General features: G+C 47.0%; 1 protein-coding gene across 50 annotated transcripts in view; it reads right to left on the bottom strand.

Moving 5' to 3' along the window:
• Nucleotides 1-18,179, bottom strand: part of LOC127551993 (stomatin-like protein 1) — a 41,474-nt gene that overhangs the window by 6,846 nt on the left and 16,449 nt on the right. For 3 of the 50 annotated variants that reach the window (XM_051982290.1, XM_051982301.1, XM_051982314.1), the window contains one exon: nt 7,254-7,374. The gene's annotated coding sequence lies outside the window, so the exon portion shown is untranslated. The other 47 variants (XM_051982279.1, XM_051982283.1, XM_051982312.1 and 44 more) reach the window with 36 other exon arrangements.

Genomic DNA, 18,179 nt, shown 5'->3' with positions numbered 1-18,179 from the left:
CTGTCTCTGTCTCTCATTGTCTCTTTTTCCTCTTTCCCCTTCCCGTCTCTCTGTCTCTGTCTCTCATTGTCTCTTTTTCCTCTTTCCCCTTCCCGTCTCTCTGTCTCTGTCTCTCATTGTCTCTTTTTCTCTTTCCCCTTCCCGTCTCTCTGTCTCTGTCTCTCATTGTCTCTTTTTCCTCTTTCCCCTCCCCCTCTCTTTGTCTCTGTCTCTCATTGTCTCTTTTTCCTCTTTCCCCTTCCCGTCTCTCTGTCTCTGTCTCTCATTGTCTCTTTTTCCTCTTTCCCTTCCCCTCTCTTTGTCTCTGTCTCTCATTGTCTCTTTTTCCTCTTTCCCCTTCCCGTCTCTCTGTCTCTGTCTCTCTTTGTCTCTTTTTCCTCTTTCCCCTTCCCGTCTCTCTGTCTCTGTCTCTCATTGTCTCTTTTTCCTCTTTCCCCTTCCCGTCTCTCTGTCTCTGTCTCTCATTGTCTCTTTTTCCTCTTTCCCCTCCCCCTCTCTCTGTCTCTGTCTCTCATTGTCTCTTTTTCCTCTTTCCCCTTCCCATCTCTCTGTCTCTGTCTCTCATTGTCTCTTTTTCCTCTTTCCCCTTCCGTCTCTCTGTCTCTGTCTCTCATTGTCTCTTTTTCCTCTTTCCCCTTCCCGTCTCTCTGTCTCTGTCTCTCATTGTCTCTTTTTCCTCTTTCCCCTTCCCGTCTCTCTGTCTCTGTCTCTCATTGTCTCTTTTTCCTCTTTCCCCTTCCCGTCTCTCTGTCTCTGTCTCTCATTGTCTCTTTTTCCTCTTTCCCCTCCCCCTCTCTCTGTCTCTGTCTCTCATTGTCTCTTTTTCCTCTTTCCCCTCCCCCTCTCTCTGTCTCTGTCTCTCATTGTCTCTTTTTCCTCTTTCCCCTTCCCCTCTCTCTGTCTCTGTCTCTCATTGTCTCTTTTTCCTCTTTCCCCTTCCCGTCTCTCTGTCTCTGTCTCTCATTGTCTCTTTTTCCTCTTTCCCCTTCCCGTCTCTCTGTCTCTGTCTCTCTTTGTCTTTTTCCTCTTTCCCCTTCCGTCTCTCTGTCTCTGTCTCTCTTTGTCTCTTTTTCCTCTTTCCCCTTCCGTCTCTCTGTCTCTGTCTCTCATTGTCTCTTTTTCCTCTTTCCCATTCCCGTCCCTCTGTCTCTGCCTCTCATTGTCTCTTTTTCCTCGTTCCCCTTCCCGTGTCTCTGTCTCTGTCTCTCATTGTCTCTTTTTCCTCTTTCCCCTTCCGTCTCTCTGTCTCTGTCTCTCATTGTCTCTTTTTCTCTTTCCCCTTCCCGTCTCTCTGTCTCTGTCTCTCATTGTCTCTTTTTCCTCTTTCCCCTTCCCGTCTCTCTGTCTCTGTCTCTCATTGTCTCTTTTTCCTCTTTCCCCTTCCCGTCTCTCTGTCTCTGTCTCTCTTTGTCTCTTTTTTCTCTTTCTCCTTCCCGTCTCTCTGTCTCTGTCTCTCATTGTCTGTTTTTCCTCTTTCCCCTCCCTTCTGTCTGTCTCTGTCTCTCATTGTCTCTTTTTCCTCTTTCCACTTCCCCTCTCTCTGTCTCTGTCTCTCATTGTCTCTTTTTCCTCTTTCCCCTTCCCGTCTCTCTGTCTCTGTCTCTCATTGTCTCTTTTTCCTCTTTCCCCTTCCCGTCTCTCTGTCTCTGTCTCTCATTGTCTCTTTTTCCTCTTTCCCCTTCCCGTCTCTTTGTCTCTTTCTCTCTCCATCTCTGTCTCTTTGTCTCTTTTTCCTCTTTCCCCTCCCCCTCTCTTTGTCTCTGTCTCTCATTGTCTGTTTTTCCTCTTTCCCCTTCCCCTCTCTCTGTCTCTGTCTCTCATTGTCTCTTTTTCCTCTTTCCCTTCCCCTCTCTCTGTCTCTGTCTCTCATTGTCTCTTTTTCCTCTTTCCCCTTCCCCTCTCTCTGTCTCTGTCTCTCATTGTCTCTTTTTCCTCTTTCCCCTTCCCCTCTCTTTGTCTCTGTCTCTCATTGTCTCTTTTTCCTCTTTCCCCTTCCCGTCTCTCTGTCTCTGTCTCTCATTGTCTCTTTTTCCTCTTCTCCCTTCCCGTCTCTTTGTCTCTCTCTCTCATTGTCTCTTTTTCCTCTTTCCCATTCCCGTCTCTCTGTCTCTGTCTCTCTTTGTCTCTTTTTCCTCTTTCCCCTTCCCTTCTCTCTGCCTCTGTCTCTCATTGTCTGTTTTTCCTCTTTCCCCTTCCCGTCTCTCTGTCTCTGTCTCTCATTGTCTATTTTTCCTCTTTCCCCTCCCCCTCTCTCTGTCTCTGTCTCTCATTGTCTCTTTTTCCTCTTTCCCCTTCCCATCTCTCTGTCTCTCTGTCTCTCATTGTCTCTTTTTCCTCTTTCCCTTCCCCTCTCTCTGTCTCTGTCTCTCATTGTCTCTTTTTCCTCTTTCCCCTTCCCGTCTCTCTGTCTCTCATTGTCTCTTTTTCCTCTTTCCCCTTCCCGTCTCTCTGTCTCTGTCTCTCATTGTCTCTTTTTCCTCTTTCCCCTTCCCGTCTCTCTGTCTCTGTCTCTCATTGTCTCTTTTTCCTCTTTCCCCTTCCCGTCTCTCTGTCTCTGTCTCTCTTTGTCTCTTTTTCCTCTTTCCCCTTCCCTTCTCTCTGTCTCTCTCTCTCCTCTGTCTCTCTTTGTCTCTTTTTCCTCTTTCCCCTTCCGTCTCTCTGTCTCTGTCTCTCATTGTCTCTTTTTCCTCTTTCCCCTCCCCCTCTCTCTGTCTCTGTCTCTCATTGTCTCTTTTTCCTCTTTCCCTTCCCCTCTCTCTCTCTCTGTCTCTCATTGTCTCTTTTTCCTCTTTCCCCTTCCCCTCTCTCTGTCTCTGTCTCTCATTGTCTCTTTTTCCTCTTTCCCCTTCCCGTCTCTCTGTCTCTCTTTGTCTCTTTCTCTCATTGTCTCTTTTTCCTCTTTCCCCTTCCCATCTCTCTGTCTCTGTCTCTCATTGTCTCTTTTTCCTCTTTCCCCTCCCCCTCTCTCTGTCTCTGTCTCTCATTGTCTCTTTTTCCTCTTTCCCCTTCCCCTCTCTCTGTCTCTGTCTCTCATTGTCTCTTTTTCCTCTTTCCCCTCCCCCTCTCTTTGTCTCTGTCTCTCATTGTCTCTTTTTCCTCTTTCCCCTTCCCGTCTCTCTGTCTCTGTCTCTCATTGTCTCTTTTTCCTCTTTCCCTTCCCCTCTCTTGTCTCTGTCTCTCATTGTCTCTTTTTCCTCTTTCCACTTCCCCTCTCTCTGTCTCTGTCTCTCATTGTCTCTTTTTCCTCTTTCTCCTTCCCGTCTCTCTGTCTCTGTCTCTCATTGTCTCTTTTTCCTCTTTCCCCTCCCCCTCTCTCTGTCTCTGTCTCTCATTGTCTGTTTTTCCTCTTTCCCCTCCCCCTCTCTCTGTCTCTGTCTCTCATTGTCTCTTTTTCCTCTTTCCCCTTCCCGTCTCTCTGTCTCTGTCTCTCATTGTCTCTTTTTCCTCTTTCCCCTTCCCGTCTCTCTGTCTCTGTCTCTCTTGTCTCTTTTTCCTCTTTCCCCTTCCCGTCTCTCTGTCTCTGTCTCTCTTTGTCTCTTTATTCTCTTTCCCCTTCCCGTCTCTCTGTCTCTGTCTCTCATTGTCTCTTTTTCCTCTTCCCCTCCCCCTCTCTCTGTCTCTGTCTCTCATTGTCTCTTTTTCCTCTTTCCCCTCCCCCTCTCTCTATCTCTGTCTCTCATTGTCTCTTTTTCCTCTTTCCCCTTCCCGTCTCTCTGTCTCTGTCTCTCATTGTCTCTTTTTCCTCTTTCCCCTCCCCCTCTCTCTGTCTCTGTCTCTCATTGTCTCTTTTTCCTCTTTCCCATTCCCGTCTCTCTGTCTCTGTCTCTCTTTGTCTCTTTTTCCATTTTCCCCCTTTCGACTCTCTGTCTCTGTCTCTCATTGACTCTTTTTCCTCTTCTCCCTTCCCGTCTCTTTGTCTCTGTCTCTCATTGTCTCTTTTTCCTCTTTCCCCTCCCCTCTCTCTGTCTCTCTTGTCTCTGTCTCTCATTGTCTCTTTTTCCTCTTTCCCCTCCCGTCTCTCTGTCTCTGTCTCTCATTGTCTCTTTTTCCTCTTTCCCCTTCCCGTCTCTCTGTCTCTGTCTCTCATTGTCTCTTTTTCCTCTTTCCCCTTCCCGTCTCTCTATCTCTGTCTCTCATTGTCTGTTTTTCCTCTTTCCCTTCCCGTCTCTCTGTCTCTGTCTCTCATTGTCTATTTTTCCTCTTTCCCCTCCCCCTCTCTCTATCTCTGTCTCTCATTGTCTCTTTTTCCTCTTTCCACTTCCCCTCTCTCTGTCTCTGTCTCTCATTGTCTCTTTTTCCTCTTTCCACTTCCCCTCTCTCTGTCTGTGTCTCTCTTTGTCTTTTTCCTCTTTCCCCTTCCCGTCTCTCTGTCTCTGTCTCTCATTGTCTCTTTTTCCTCTTTCCCCTTCCCGTCTCTCTGTCTCTGTCTCTCATTGTCTCTTTTTCCTCTTTATCCTTCCCGTCTCTCTGTCTCTGTCTCTCATTGTCTCTTTTTCCTCTTTCCCCTTCCCGTCTCTCTGTCTCTGTCTCTCATTGTCTCTTTTTCCTCTTTCCCCTCGCCGTCTCTCTGTCTCTGTCTCTCTTTGTCTCTTTTTCCTCTTTCCCCTCCCCCTCTGTCTGTCTCTGTCTCTCATTGTCTGTTTTTCCTCTTTCCTCTTTCCCCTCCCCCTCTGTCTGTCTCTGTCTCTCTTTGTCTCTTTTTCCTCTTTCCCCTTCCCGTGTATCTGTCTCTGTCTCTCATTGTCTCTTTTTCCTCTTTCCTCTTCCCGTCTCTCTGTCTCTGTCTCTCTTTGTCTCTTTATTCTCTTTCCCCTTCCCCTCTCTCTGTCTCTGTCTCTCATTGTCTGTTTTTCCTCTTTCCCCTTCCCGTCTCTCTGTCTCTGTCTCTCATTGTCTCTTTTTCCTCTTTCCCCTCCCCCTCTCTCTGTCTCTGTCTCTCATTGTCTCTTTTTCCTCTTTCCCCTCCCCCTCTGTTTGTCTCTTTCTCTCATTGTCTGTTTTTCCTCTTTCCCCTTCCCATCTCTCTATCTCTGTCTCTCATTGTCTCTTTTTCCTCTTTCCCCTTTCTGTCTCTCTGTCTCTGTCACTCATTGTCTCTTTTTCCTCTTTCCCCTCCCCCTCTCTCTGTCTCTTTCTCTCTTTGTCTCTTTATTCTCTTTCCCCTTCCCCTCTCTCTGTCTCTGTCTCTCATTGTCTGTTTTTCCTCGTTCTCCTCCCCCTCTCTCTGTCTCTGTCTCTCATTGTCTCTTTTTCCTCTTTCCCCTCCCCCTCTCTTTGTCTCTTTCTCTCATTGTCTGTTTTTCCTCTTTCCCCTTCCCCTGTCTCTGTCTCTCTGTCTCTGTCTGTCATTGCCTCTTTTTCCTTTTTCTCCTTCCCGTCTCTCTGTCTCTGTCTCTCTTTGTCTCTTTTTCCTCTTTCCCCTTCCCGTCTCTCTGTCTCTGTCTCTCATTGTCTCTTTTTCCTCTTCTCCCTTCCCATCTCTTTGTCTCTGTCTCTCATTGTCTCTTTTTCCTCTTTCCCCTTCCCGTCTCTCTGTCTCTGTCTCTCTTTGTCTCTTTTTCCTCTTTCCCCTTCCCGTCTCTCTGTCTCTGTCTCTTTGTCTCTTTTTCCTCTTTCCCCTTCCCGTCTCTCTGTCTCTGTCTCTCATTGTCTCTTTTTCCTCTTTCCCCTCCCCCTCTGTCTGTCTCTGTCTCTCATTGTCTCTTTTTCCTCTTTCCCCTTCCCGTCTCTCTATCTCTGTCTCTCTTGTCTCTTTTTCCTCTTTCCCCTTCCCGTCTCTTTGTCTCTTTTTCCTCTTTCCCTTCCCGTCTCTCTGTCTCTTTCTCTCTCCATCTCTGTCTCTTTGTCTCTTTTTCCTCTTCCCCTCCCCCTCTGTCTGTCTCTGTCTCTCATTGTCTCTTTTTCCTCTTTCCCCTCCCCCTCTGTCTGTCTCTGTCTCTCATTGTCTCTTTTTCTCTTTTTCCTCTTCCCCTCCCCCTCTGTCTGTCTCTGTCTCTCATTGTCTCTTTTTTCCTCTTTCCTCTTTCCCCTTCCGTCTCTCTGTCTCTGTCTCTCATTGTCTCTTTTTTCCTCTTTCCACTTCCCCTCTCTTTGTCTCTTTTTCTCTTTCCCCTTCCCCTCTCTCTGTCTCTCTCTCTGTCTCTCTTTGTCTCTTTATTCTCTTTCCCCTTCCCGTCTCTCTGTCTCTGTCTCTCATTGTCTCTTTTTCTCTTTTTCCTCTTTCCCTTCCCCTCTCTTTGTCTCTTTTTCCTCTTTCCCCTCCCCCTCTGTCTGTCTCTGTCTCTCATTGTCTCTTTTTCCTCTTTCCCCTTCCGTCTCTCTGTCTCTGTCTCTCATTGTCTATTTTTCCTCTTTCCCTTCCCGTCTCTCTGTCTCTGTCTCTCATTGTCTCTTTTTCTCTTTTTCCTCTTTCCCCTTCCCGTCTCTCTGTCTCTGTCTCTCATTGTCTATTTTTCCTCTTTCCTCCCCCTCTCTCTGTCTCTTTCTCTCTTTCTCTCTCCATCTCTGTCTCTTTGTCTCTTTCTCTCATTGTCTCTTTTTCCTCTTTCCCCTCCCCCTCTGTCTGTCTCTGTCTCTCATTGTCTCTTTTTCCTCTTTCCCCTTCCCGTCTCTCTGTCTCTGTCTCTCTCTCTGTCTCTCTTGTCTCTTTTTCCTCTTTTCCCCTTCCCGTGTCTCTGTCTCTGTCTCTCATTGTCTCTTTTTCCTCTTTCCTCTTCCCGTCTCTCTGTCTCTGTCTCTCTTTGTCTCTTTTTCCTCTTTCCCCTCCCCCTCTGTCTGTCTCTGTCTCTCATTGTCTCTTTTTCCTCTTTCCCCTCCCCCTCTCTCTGTCTCTGTCTCTCTTTGTCTTTTTCCTCTTTCCCCTCCCCCTCTCTCTCTGTCTCTGTCTCTCATTGTCTCTTTTTCCTCTTTCCCCTTCCCCTCTCTCTGTCTCTGTCTCTCTTTGTCTCTTTTTCCTCTTTCCCCTTCCCGTCTGTCTGTCTCTGTCTCTCATTGTCTGTTTTTCCTCTTTCCCCTTCCCGTCTCTCTGTCTCTGTCTCTCATTGTCTCTTTTTCCTCTTTCCCCTCCCCCTCTCTCTGTCTCTGTCTCTCATTGTCTCTTTTTCCTCTTTCCCCTTCCCCTCTCTCTGTCTCTGTCTCTCTTTGTCTCTTTCTCTCATTGTCTTTTTCCTCTTCCCCTTCCCGTCTCTCTGTCTCTGTCTCTCATTGTCTCTTTTTCCTCTTTCCCCTCCCCCTCTGTCTGTCTCTGTCTCTCATTGTCTCTTTTTCCTCTTTCCCCTTCCGTCTCTCTATCTCTGTCTCTCATTGTCTCTTTTTCCTCTTTCCCCTTCCCGTCTCTCTGTCTCTGTCTCTCATTGTCTGTTTTTCCTCTTTCCCCTCCCCCTCTTTCTGTCTCTGTCTCTCACTGTCTATTTTTCCTCTTTCCCCTCCCCCTCTGTCTGTCTCTGTCTCTCATTGTCTGTTTTTCCTCTTTCCCCTCCCCCTCTGTCTGTCTCTGTCTCTCATTGTCTCTTTTTCCTCTTTCCCCTTTCCGTCTCTCTGTCTCTGTCTCTCATTGTCTGTTTTTCCTCTTTCCCCTTCCCCTCTCTCTGTCTCTTTCTCTCTTTGTCTTTTTATTCTCTTTCCCCTTCCCGTCTCTCTGTCTCTGTCTCTCATTGTCTCTTTTTCCTCTTTCCCCTCCCCCTCTGTCTGTCTCTGTCTCTCATTGTCTCTTTTTCCTCTTTCCCCTTTCCGTCTCTCTGTCTCTGTCTCTCATTGTCTATTTTTCCTCTTTTCCCTTCCCGTCTCTCTGTCTCTGTCTCTCATTGTCTCTTTTTCCTCTTTCCCCTTCCCGTCTCTCTGTCTCTGTCTCTCACTGTCTATTTTTCCTCTTTCCCCTCCCCCTCTGTCTGTCTCTGTCTCTCATTGTCTGTTTTTCCTCTTTCCCCTCCCGTCTCTCTGTCTGTCTCTGTCTCTCATTGTCTCTTTTTCCTCTTTCCCCTTCCCGTCTCTCTGTCTCTGTCTCTCTTTGTCTCTTTTTCCTCTTTCCCCTTTCTGTGTCTCTGTCTCTGTCTCTCATTGTCTCTTTTTCCTCTTTCCTCTTCCCGTCTCTCTGTCTCTGTCTCTCTTTGTCTCTTTATTCTCTTTCCCCTTCCCCTCTTTCTGTCTCTGTCTCTCATTGTCTCTTTTTCCTCTTTCTCCTCCCCCTCTCTCTGTCTCTGTCTCTCATTGTGTCTTTTTCCTCTTTCCCCTCCCCCTCTCTCTGTCTCTGTCTCTCATTGTCTCTTTTTCCTCTTTCCCATTCCCCTCTCTCTGTCTCTGTCTCTCTTTGTCTCTTTTTCCTCTTTCCCCTTCCCGTCTGTCTGTCTCTGTCTCTCATTGTCTGTTTTTCCTCTTTCCCCTTCCCGTCTCTCTGTCTCTGTCTCTCATTGTCTCTTTTTCCTCTTTCCCCTCCCCCTCTCTCTGTCTCTGTCTCTCTTTGTCTCTTTTTCCTCTTTCCCCTTCCCGTCTCTCTGTCTCTGTCTCTCTTTGTCTCTTTATTATCTTTCTCCTTCCCGTCTCTCTGTCTCTGTCTCTCATTGTCTCTTTTTCCTCTTTCCCCTCCCCCTCTGTCTGTCTCTGTCTCTCATTGTCTCTTTTTCCTCTTTCCCCTTCCCATCTCTCTATCTCTGTCTCTCATTGTGTCTTTTTCCTCTTTCCCCTTCCCGTCTCTCTGTCTCTGTCTCTCATTGTCTCTTTTTCCTCTTTCCCCTTCCCGTCTCTCTGTCTCTGCCTCTCATTGTCTCTTTTTCCTCTTTATCCTTCCCGTCTCTCTGTCTCTGTCTCTCATTGTCTCTTTTTCCTCTTTCCCCTTCCCCTCTCTCTGTCTCTGTCTCTCATTGTCTCTTTTTCCTCTTTCCCCTTCCCGTCTCTCTGTCTCTGTCTCTCATTGTCTCTTTTTCCTCTTCTCCCTTCCCGTCTCTTTGTCTCTCTCTCTCATTGTCTCTTTTTCCTCTTTCCCATTCCCGTCTCTCTGTCTCTGTCTCTCTTTGTCTCTTTTTCCTCTTTCCCCTTCCCGTCTGTCTGTCTCTGTCTCTCATTGTCTCTTTTTCCTCTTTCCCCTTCCCGTCTCTCTGTCTCTGTGTCTCATTGTCTCTTTTTCCTCTTTCTCCTTCCGTCTCTCTATCTCTGTCTCTCATTGTCTGTTTTTCCTCTTTACCCTTCCCGTCTCTCTGTCTCTGTCTCTCATTGTCTATTTTTCCTCTTTCCCCTCCCCCTCTCTCTATCTCTGTCTCTCATTGTCTCTTTTTCTCTTTTTCCTCTTTTCACTTCCCCTCTCTCTGTCTCTCTGTCTCTCATTGTCTGTTTTTCCTCTTTTCACTTCCCCTCTCTCTGTCTCTGTCTCTCTTTGTCTCTTTTTCCTCTTTCCCCTTCCCGTCTCTCTGTCTCTCATTGTCTCTTTTTCCTCTTTCCCCTTCCCGTCTCTCTGTCTCTGTCTCTTATTGTCTCTTTTTCCTCTTTCCCCTTCCCGTCTCTCCGTCTCTGTCTCTCATTGTCTATTTTTCCTCTTTCCCCTCCCCCCCTCTCTGTCTCTGTCTCTCATTGTCTGTTTTTCCTCTTTCCACTTCCCCTCTCTCTGTCTCTGTCTCTCATTGTCTCTTTTTCCTCTTTCCCCTTCCCGTCTGTCTATCTGTGTCTCTCTTTGTCTCTTTTTCCTCTTTCCCCTCCCCCTCTCTCTATCTCTGTCTCTCATTGTCTCTTTTCCCTCTTTCCCCTTCCCGTCTCTCTATCTCTGTCTCTCATTGTCTCTTTTTCCTCTTTCCACTTCCCCTCTCTCTGTCTCTGTCTGTCATTGCCTCTTTTTCCTTTTTCTCCTTCCCGTCTCTCTGTCTCTGTCTCTCATTGTCTCTTTTTCCTCTTTCCCCTTCCCGTCTCTCTGTCTCTGTCTCTCATTGTCTATTTTTCCTCTTTCCCCTTCCAGTCTCTCTGTCTCTGTCTCTCATTGTCTCTTTTTCCTCTTTCCCCTTCCCGTCTCTCTGTCTCTGTCTCTTATTGTCTCTTTTTCTCTTTTTCCTCTTCCCCTTCCCGTCTCTCTGTCTCTGTCTCTCATTGTCTATTTTTCCTCTTTCCCCTCCCCTTCTCTCTGTCTCTCTGTCTCTGTCTCTCATTGTCTCTTTTTCCTCTTTCCCCTCCCCCTCTGTCTGTCTCTGTCTCTCATTGTCTCTTTTTCCTCTTTCCCCTTCCCATCTCTCTGTCTCTGTCTCTCATTGTCTCTTTTTCCTCTTTCCACTTCCCCTCTCTTTGTCTCTGTCTCTCATTGTCTCTTTTTCCTCTTTCCCCTTCCCGTCTCTCTGTCTCTGTCTCTCATTGTCTCTTTTTCCTCTCCTCCCTTCCCGTCTCTCTATGTCTGTCTCTCATTGTCTCTTTTTCCTCTTTCCCCTTCCCGTCTCTCTGTCTCTGTCTCTCTTTGTCTCTTTTTCCTCTTTCCCCTCCCCCTCTGTCTGTCTCTGTCTCTCATTGTCTCTTTTTTCTCTTTCCCCTTCCCGTCTCTCTGTCTCTGTCTCTCTTTGTCTCTTTTTCCTCTTTCCCCTCCCCCTCTGTCTGTCTCTGTCTCTCATTGTCTCTTTTTCCTCTTTCCCCTTCCCGTCTCTCTGTCTCTTTCTCTCTTTCTCTCTTTGTCTTTTTTCCTCTTTCCCCTCCCCCTCTCTGTCTCTGTCTCTCATTGTCTGTTTTTCCTCTTTCCACTTCCCCTCTCTCTGTCTCTGTCTCTCATTGTCTCTTTTTCCTCTTTCCCCTTCCCCTCTCTCTGTCTGTGTCTCTCTTTGTCTCTTTTTCCTCTTTCCCCTCCCCCTCTCTCTATCTCTGTCTCTCATTGTCTCTTTTTCCTCTTTCCCCTTCCCGTCTCTCTGTCTCTGTCTCTCATTGTCTCTTTTTCCTCTTTCCACTTCCCCTCTCTCTGTCTCTGTCTCTCATTGTCTCTTTTTCCTCTTTCTCCTTCCCGTCTCTCTGTCTCTGTCTCTCATTGTCTCTTTTTCCTCTTTCCCCTTCCCGTCTCTCTGTCTCTGTCTCTCTTGTCTCTTTTTCCTCTTTCCCCTCCCCCTCTGTCTGTCTCTGTCTCTCATTGTCTGTTTTTCCTCTTTCCCCTCCCCCTCTGTCTGTCTCTGTCTCTCATTGTCTCTTTTTCTCTTTTTCCTCTTTCCCCTCCCCCTCTGTCTGTCTCTGTCTCTCATTGTCTCTTTTTCCTCTTTCCCCTTCCCGTGTCTCTGTCTCTGTCTCTCATTGTCTCTTTTTCCTCTTTCCCCTTCCCGTCTCTCTGTCTCTGTCTCTCTTTGTCTCTTTATTCTCTTTCCCCTTCCCCTCTCTCTGTCTCTGTCTCTAATTGTCTCTTTTTCCTCTTTCTCCTCCCCCTCTCTCTGTCTCTGTCTCTCATTGTCTCTTTTTCCTCTTTCCCCTCCCCCTCTCTCTGTCTCTGTCTCTCATTGTCTCTTTTTCCTCTTTCCCATTCCCGTCTCTCTGTCTCTGTCTCTCTTTGTCTCTTTTTCCTCTTTCCCCTTCCCGTCTCTCTGTCTCTGTCTCTCATTGTCTCTTTTTCCTCTTTCCCCTCCCCCTCTCTCTGTCTCTGTCTCTCATTGTCTCTTTTTCCTCTTTCCCATTCCCGTCTCTCTGTCTCTGTCTTTCTTTGTCTCTTTTTCCATTTTCCCCCTTTCGACTCTCTGTCTCTGTCTCTCATTGACTCTTTTTCCTCTTCTCCCTTCCCGTCTCTTTGTCTCTGTCTCTCATTGTCTCTTTTTCCTCTTCTCCCTTCCCTGTCTCTTTGTGTCTGTCTCTCATTGTCTCTTTTTCCTCTTTCCACTTCCCGTCTCTCTGTCTCTGTCTCTCATTGTCTCTTTTTCCTCTTTCCCCTTCCCGTCTCTCTGTCTCTGTGTCTCATTGTCTCTTTTTCCTCTTTCTCCTTCCGTCTCTCTATCTCTGTCTCTCATTGTCTGTTTTTCCTCTTTACCCTTCCCGTCTCTCTGTCTCTGTCTCTCATTGTCTATTTTTCCTCTTTCCCCTCCCCCTCTCTCTATCTCTGTCTCTCATTGTCTCTTTTTCCTCTTTTCACTTCCCCTCTCTCTGTCTCTGTCTCTCATTGTCTCTTTTTCCTCTTTCCACTTCCCCTCTCTCTGTCTGTGTCTCTCTTTGTCTTTTTCCTCTTTCCCCTTCCCGTCTCTCTGTCTCTGTCTCTCATTGTCTCTTTTTCCTCTTTCCCCTCCCCTTCTCTCTGTCTCTGTCTCTCATTGTTTGTTTTTCCTCTTTCCCCTTCCCGTCTCTCTGTCTCTGTCTCTCATTGTCTCTTTTTCCTCTTCTCCCTTCCCGTCTCTTTGTCTCTGTCTCTCATTGTCTCTTTTTCCTCTTTCCCCTTCCCGTCTCTCTGTCTCTGTCTCTCTTTGTCTCTTTTTCCTCTTTCCCCTTCCCGTCTCTCTGTCTCTCTCTCTCATTGTCTATTTTTCCTCTTTCCCCTCCCCCTCTCTCTGTATCTGTCTCTCATTGTCTCTTTTTCCTCTTTCCACTTCCCCTCTCTCTGTCTCTGTCTCTCATTGTCTCTTTTTCCTCTTTCCCCTTCCCGTCTCTCTGTCTCTGTCTCTCATTGTCTCTTTTTCCTCTTTCCCCTTCCTCTCTCTGTCTCTGTCTCTCATTGTCTCTTTTTCCTCTTTCCCCTTCCCCTCTCTCTGTCTCTCTCTCTCTCATTGTCTCTTTTTCCTCTTTCCCCTCCCCCTCTCTTTGTCTCTGTCTCTCATTGTCTCTTTTTCCTCTTTCCCCTTCCGTCTCTCTGTCTCTGTCTCTCATTGTCTCTTTTTCCTCTTTCTCCTTCCCGTCTCTTTGTCTCTGTCTCTCATTGTCTCTTTTTCCTCTTTCCACTTCTCCTCTCTTTGTCTCTGTCTCTTATTGTCTCTTTTTCCTCTTTCCCCTTCCCTTCTCTCTGTCTCTGCCTCTCATTGTCTCTTTTTCCTCTTTCCCCTTCCGTCTCTCTGTCTCTGTCTCTCATTGTCTGTTTTTCCTCTTTCCCCTTCCCGTCTCTCTGTCTCTGTCTCTCATTGTCTCTTTTTCCTCTTTCCCCTTCCCCTCTCTCTGTCTCTTTCTTTCTCTCTTTGTCTCTTTATTCTCTTTCCCCTTCCCGTCTCTCTGTCTCTGTCTCTCATTGTCTCTTTTTCCTCTTTCCCCTCCCCCTCTTTCTGTCTCTGTCTCTCATTGTCTCTTTTTCCTCTTTCCCCTTCCCTCTCTGTCTCTGTCTCTCATTGTCTCTTTTTCCTCTTTCCCTTCCCGTCTCTCTGTCTCTGTCTCTCATTGTCTCTTTTTCCTCTTCCCCTTCCCGTCTCTCTGTCTCTCTCTCTCTCTGTCTCTTTGTCTCTTTTTCTCTTTCCCCTTCCCATCTCTCTGTCTCTGTCTCTCATTGTCTCTTTTTCCTCTTTCCCTTCCCGTCTCTCTGTCTCTGTCTCTCATTGTCTCTTTTTCCTCTTTCTCCTTCCCGTCTCTCTGTCTCTGTCTCTCATTGTCTGTTTTTCCTCTTTCCCCTCCCCCTCTGTCTGTCTCTGTCTCTCATTGTCTCTTTTTCTCTTTCCCCTTCCCCTCTCTGTCTCTGTCTCTCATTGTCTGTTTTTCCTCTTTCCACTTCCCGTCTCTCTGTCTCTGTCTCTCTTTGCCTCTTTTTCCTCTTTCCCCTTCCCGTCTCTTTGTCTCTGTCTCGCATTGTTGCTTTTTCTCCTTTCCCCTTCCCCTCTCTTTGTCTCTGTCTCTCATTGTCTCTTTTTCCTCTTTCCCCTCCCCTCTCTTTGTCTCTGTCTCTCATTGTCTCTTTTTCCTCTTTCCCCTTCCCGTCTCTCTGTCTCTGTCTCTCATTGTCTCTTTTTCCTCTTTCCCCTTCCCATCTCTCTGTCTCTGTCTCTCATTGTCTCTTTTTCCTCTTTCCACTTCCCCTCTCTTTGTCTCTGTCTCTCATTGTCTCTTTTTCCTCTTTCCCCTTCCCGTCTCTCTGTCTCTGTCTCTCATTGTCTCTTTTTCCTCTTTCCCCTTCCTCTCTCTGTCTCTGTCTCTCATTGTCTGTTTTTCCTCTTTCCCCTCCCCCTCTGTCTGTCTCTGTCTCTCTTGTCTCTGTCTCTCATTGTCTTTTTTCCTCTTTCCCCTCCCCCTCTCTCTGTCTCTCTCTCTCTCTGTCTCTCTTTGTCTCTTTTTCCTCTTCCCCTTCCCGTCTCTCTGTCTCTGTCTCTCATTGTCTCTTTTTCCTCTTCTCCCTTCCCGTCTCTTTGTCTCTGTCTCTCATTGTCTCTTTTTCCTCTTTCCACTTCCCCTCTCTTTGTCTCTGTCTCTTATTGTCTCTTTTTCCTCTTTCCCCTTCCCTTCTCTCTGTCTCTGCCTCTCATTGTCTCTTTTTCTCTTTTTCCTCTTCCCCTTCCCGTCTCTCTGTCTCTGTCTCTCATTGTCTGTTTTTCCTCTTTCCCCTTCCCGTCTCTCTGTCTCTGTCTCTCATTGTCTCTTTTTCCTCTTTCCCCTTCCCCTCTCTCTGTGTCTTTCTCTCTTTGTCTCTTTATTCTCTTTCCCCTTCCCGTCTCTCTGTCTCTGTCTCTCATTGTCTCTTTTTCCTCTTTCCCCTCCCCCTCTATCTGTCTCTGTCTCTCATTGTCTCTTTTTCCTCTTTCCCCTTCCCTCTCTGTCTCTGTCTCTCATTGTCTCTTTTTCCTCTTTTCCCTTCCCGTCTCTCTGTCTCTGTCTTTCATTGTCTCTTTTTCCTCTTTCCCCTTCCCGTCTCTCTGTCTCTGTCTCTCACTGTCTATTTTTCCTCTTTCCCCTTCCCATCTCTCTGTCTCTGTCTCTCATTGTCTCTTTTTCCTCTTTTCCCTTCCCGTCTCTCTGTCTCTGTCTCTCATTGTCTCTTTTTCCTCTTTCTCCTTCCCGTCTCTCTGTCTCTGTCTCTCATTGTCTGTTTTTCCTCTTTCCCCTCCCCCTCTGTCTGTCTCTGTCTCTCATTGTCTCTTTTTCTTCTTTCCCCTTCCCATCTCTTTGTCTCTGCCTCTCATTGTCTGTTTTTCCTCTTTCCACTTCCCGTCTCTCTGTCTCTGTCTCTCATTGTCTTTTTTCCTCTTTCCCCTTCCCGTCTCTTGTCTCTGTCTCTCATTGTGTCTTTTTCCTCTTTCCCTTCCCCTCTCTTTGTCTCTGTCTCTCATTGTCTCTTTTTCCTCTTTCCCCTCCCCTCTCTCTGTCTCTGTCTCTCATTGTCTCTTTTTCCTCTTTCCCCTTCCCGTCTCTCTGTCTCTGTCTCTCATTGTCTCTTTTTCCTCTTTCCCCTTCCCATCTCTCTGTCTCTGTCTCTCATTGTCTCTTTTTCCTCTTTCCACTTCCCCTCTCTTTGTCTCTGTCTCTCATTGTCTCTTTTTCCTCTTTCCCCTTCCCGTCTCTCTGTCTCTGTCTCTCATTGTCTCTTTTTCCTCTTTCCCCTTCCCGTCTCTCTGTCTCTGTCTCTCATTGTCTGTTTTTCCTCTTTCTCCTCCCCCTCTGTCTGTCTCTGTCTCTTATTGTCTGTTTTTCCTCTTTCCCCTCCCCCTTTGTCTGTCTCTGTCTCTCATTATCTCTTTTTCCTCTTTCCCCTTCCCGTCTCTCTGTCTCTGTCTCTCATTGTCTCTTTTTCCTCTTTCCCCTTCCCGTGTCTCTGTCTCTGTCTCTCATTGTCTCTTTTTCCTCTTTCCCCTTCCGTCTCTCTGTCTCTGTCTCTCTTTGTCTCTTTATTCTCTTTCCCCTTCCCCTCTCTCTGTCTCTGTCTCTCTGTCTGTGTCTCTCTTTGTCTCTTTTTCCTCTTTCCCCTTCCCCTCTCTGTCTCTGTCTCTCATTGTCTCTTTTTCCTCTTTCCCCTCCCCCTCTCTCTGTCTCTGTCTCTCATTGTGTCTTTTTTCCTCTTTCCCCTTCCCCTCTCTCTGTCTCTGTCTCTCTTTGTCTCTTTTTCCTCTTTCCCCTTCCCGTGTCTCTGTCTCTGTCTCTCATTGTCTCTTTTTCCTCTTTCCCCTTCCCGTCTCTCTGTCTCTGTCTCTCTTTGTCTCTTTATTCTCTTTCCCCTTCCCCTCTCTCTGTCTCTGTCTCTCATTGTCTCTTTTTCCTCTTTCCCCTCCCCCTCTCTCTGTCTCTGTCTCTCATTGTCTCTTTTTCCTCTTTCCCCTCCCCCTCTCTCTGTCTCTGTCTCTCATTGTCTCTTTTTCCTCTTTCCCCTTCCGTCTCTCTGTCTCTGTCTCTCATTGTCTCTTTTTCCTCTTTCCCCTTCCCGTCTCTCTGTCTCTGTCTCTCTTTGTCTCTTTTTCCTCTTTCCCCTCCCCCTCTGTCTGTCTCTGTCTCTCATTGTCTGTTTTTCCTCTTTCCCCTCCCCCTCTGTCTGTCTCTGTCTCTCATTGTCTCTTTTTCCTCTTTCCCCTTCCCCTCTCTCTGTGTCTGTCTCTCTTTGTCTCTCTTTCTCTCTTTCTCTCTTTCTCTCTCTCTCTCTGTCTCTCATTGTCTCTTTTTCCTCTTTCCACTTCCCCTCTCTCTGTCTCTGTCTCTCATTGTCTCTTTTTCCTCTTTCCCCTTCCCATCTCTCTGTCTCTGTCTCTCTTTGTCTCTTTTTCCTCTTTCCCCTTCCCGTCTCTCTGTCTCTGTCTCTCATTGTCTCTTTTTCCTCTTTCCCCTTCCCGTCTCTCTGTCTCTGTCTCTCATTGTCTCTTTTTCCTCTTTCCCTTTTCGTCTCTCTGTCTGTCTCTGTCTCTCTTGTCTCTTTTTCCTCTTTCCCCTTCCCTTCTCTCTGTCTCTGTCTCTCATTGTCTCTTTTTCCTCTTTCCCCTTCCCTTCTCTCTGTCTCTGTCTCTCATTGTCTGTTTTTCCTCTTTCCACTTCCCCTCTCTCTGTCTCTGTCTCTCATTGTCTGTTTTTCCTCTTTCCCCTTCCTGTCTCTCTGTCTCTTTCTCTCTCCATCTCTGTCTCTTTGTCTCTTTTTCCTCTTTCCCCTTCCTGTCTCTCTGTCTCTCTTTGTCTCTTTTTCCTCTTTCCCCTTCCCGTCTCTCTGTCTCTGTCTCTCATTGTCTTTTTTCCTCTTTCCCCTTCCCGTCTGTCTATCTGTGTCTCTCTTTGTCTCTTTTTCCTCTTTCCCCTTCCCGTCTCTCTGTCTCTGTCTCTCATTGTCTCTTTTTCCTCTTTCCCCTTCCCATCTCTCTGTCTCTGTCTCTCTTTGTCTCTTTTTCATTTTCCCCTTTTCGTCTCTCTGTCTCTGTCTCTCATTGTCTCTTTTTCCTCTTTCCCCTTCCCGTCTCGCTGTCTCTGTCTCTCATTGTCTCTTTTTCCTCTTTCCCCTTCCCATCTCTCTGTCTCTGTCTCTCATTGTCTCTTTTTCCTCTTTCCCCTTCCCGTCTCGCTGTCTCTGTCTCTCATTGTCTCTTTTTCCTCTTTCCCCTTCCCATCTCTCTGTCTCTGTCTCTCATTGTCCCTTTTTCCTCTTTCCACTTCCCCTCTCTCTGTCTCTGTGTCTCATTGTCTCTTTTTCCTCTTTCTCCTTCCCGTCTCTCTGTCTCTGTCTCTCTTTGTCTCTGTCTCTTTGTCTCTTTTTCTCTTTCCCCTTCCCGTGTCTCTGTCTCTTTCTCTCTTTGTCTCTTTTTCCTCTTTCCCTTTTCGTCTCTCTGTCTCTGTCTCTCATTGTCTGTTTTTCCTCTTTCCCCTTCCCTTCTCTCTGTCTCTGTCTCTCATTGTCTCTTTTTCCTCTTTCCCCTTCCCGTCTCTCTTCTCTGTCTCTCATTGTCTCTTTTTCCTCTTTCCCCTTCCCATCTCTCTGTCTCTGTCTCTCATTGTCTCTTTTTCCTCTTTCCCCTTCCCCTCTCTCTGTCTCTGTCTCTCATTGTCTCTTTTTCCTCTTTACCATTCCCGTCTCTCTCTCTCTCTGTCTCTCTTAGTCTCTTTTTCCTCTTTCCCCTTCTAGTCTCTCTGTCTCTGTCTCTCATTGTCTCTTTTTCCTCTTCCCCTTCCCGTCTCTCTATCTCTGTCTCTCATTGTCTCTTTCTCTCTTTCTCTCTCCATCTCTGTCTCTTTTTCTCTCTCTGTATCTCTGTCTGTCTCTGTCTCTTTGTCTTTTTTCCTCTTTCCCCTTCCGTCTCTCTGTCTCTGTCTCTCATTGTCTCTTTTTCCTCTTTACCATTCCCGTCTCTCTCTCTCTGTCTCTCTTAGTCTCTTTTTCCTCTTTCCCC

This window comes from Antechinus flavipes, chromosome 2 (assembly GCF_016432865.1).
Source record: "Antechinus flavipes isolate AdamAnt ecotype Samford, QLD, Australia chromosome 2, AdamAnt_v2, whole genome shotgun sequence".
NCBI lineage: Eukaryota > Metazoa > Chordata > Mammalia > Dasyuromorphia > Dasyuridae > Antechinus > Antechinus flavipes.
The sequence above is the reverse complement of the archived record's forward strand: the minus strand, read 5'-3'. Positions and strand labels throughout refer to the sequence as shown.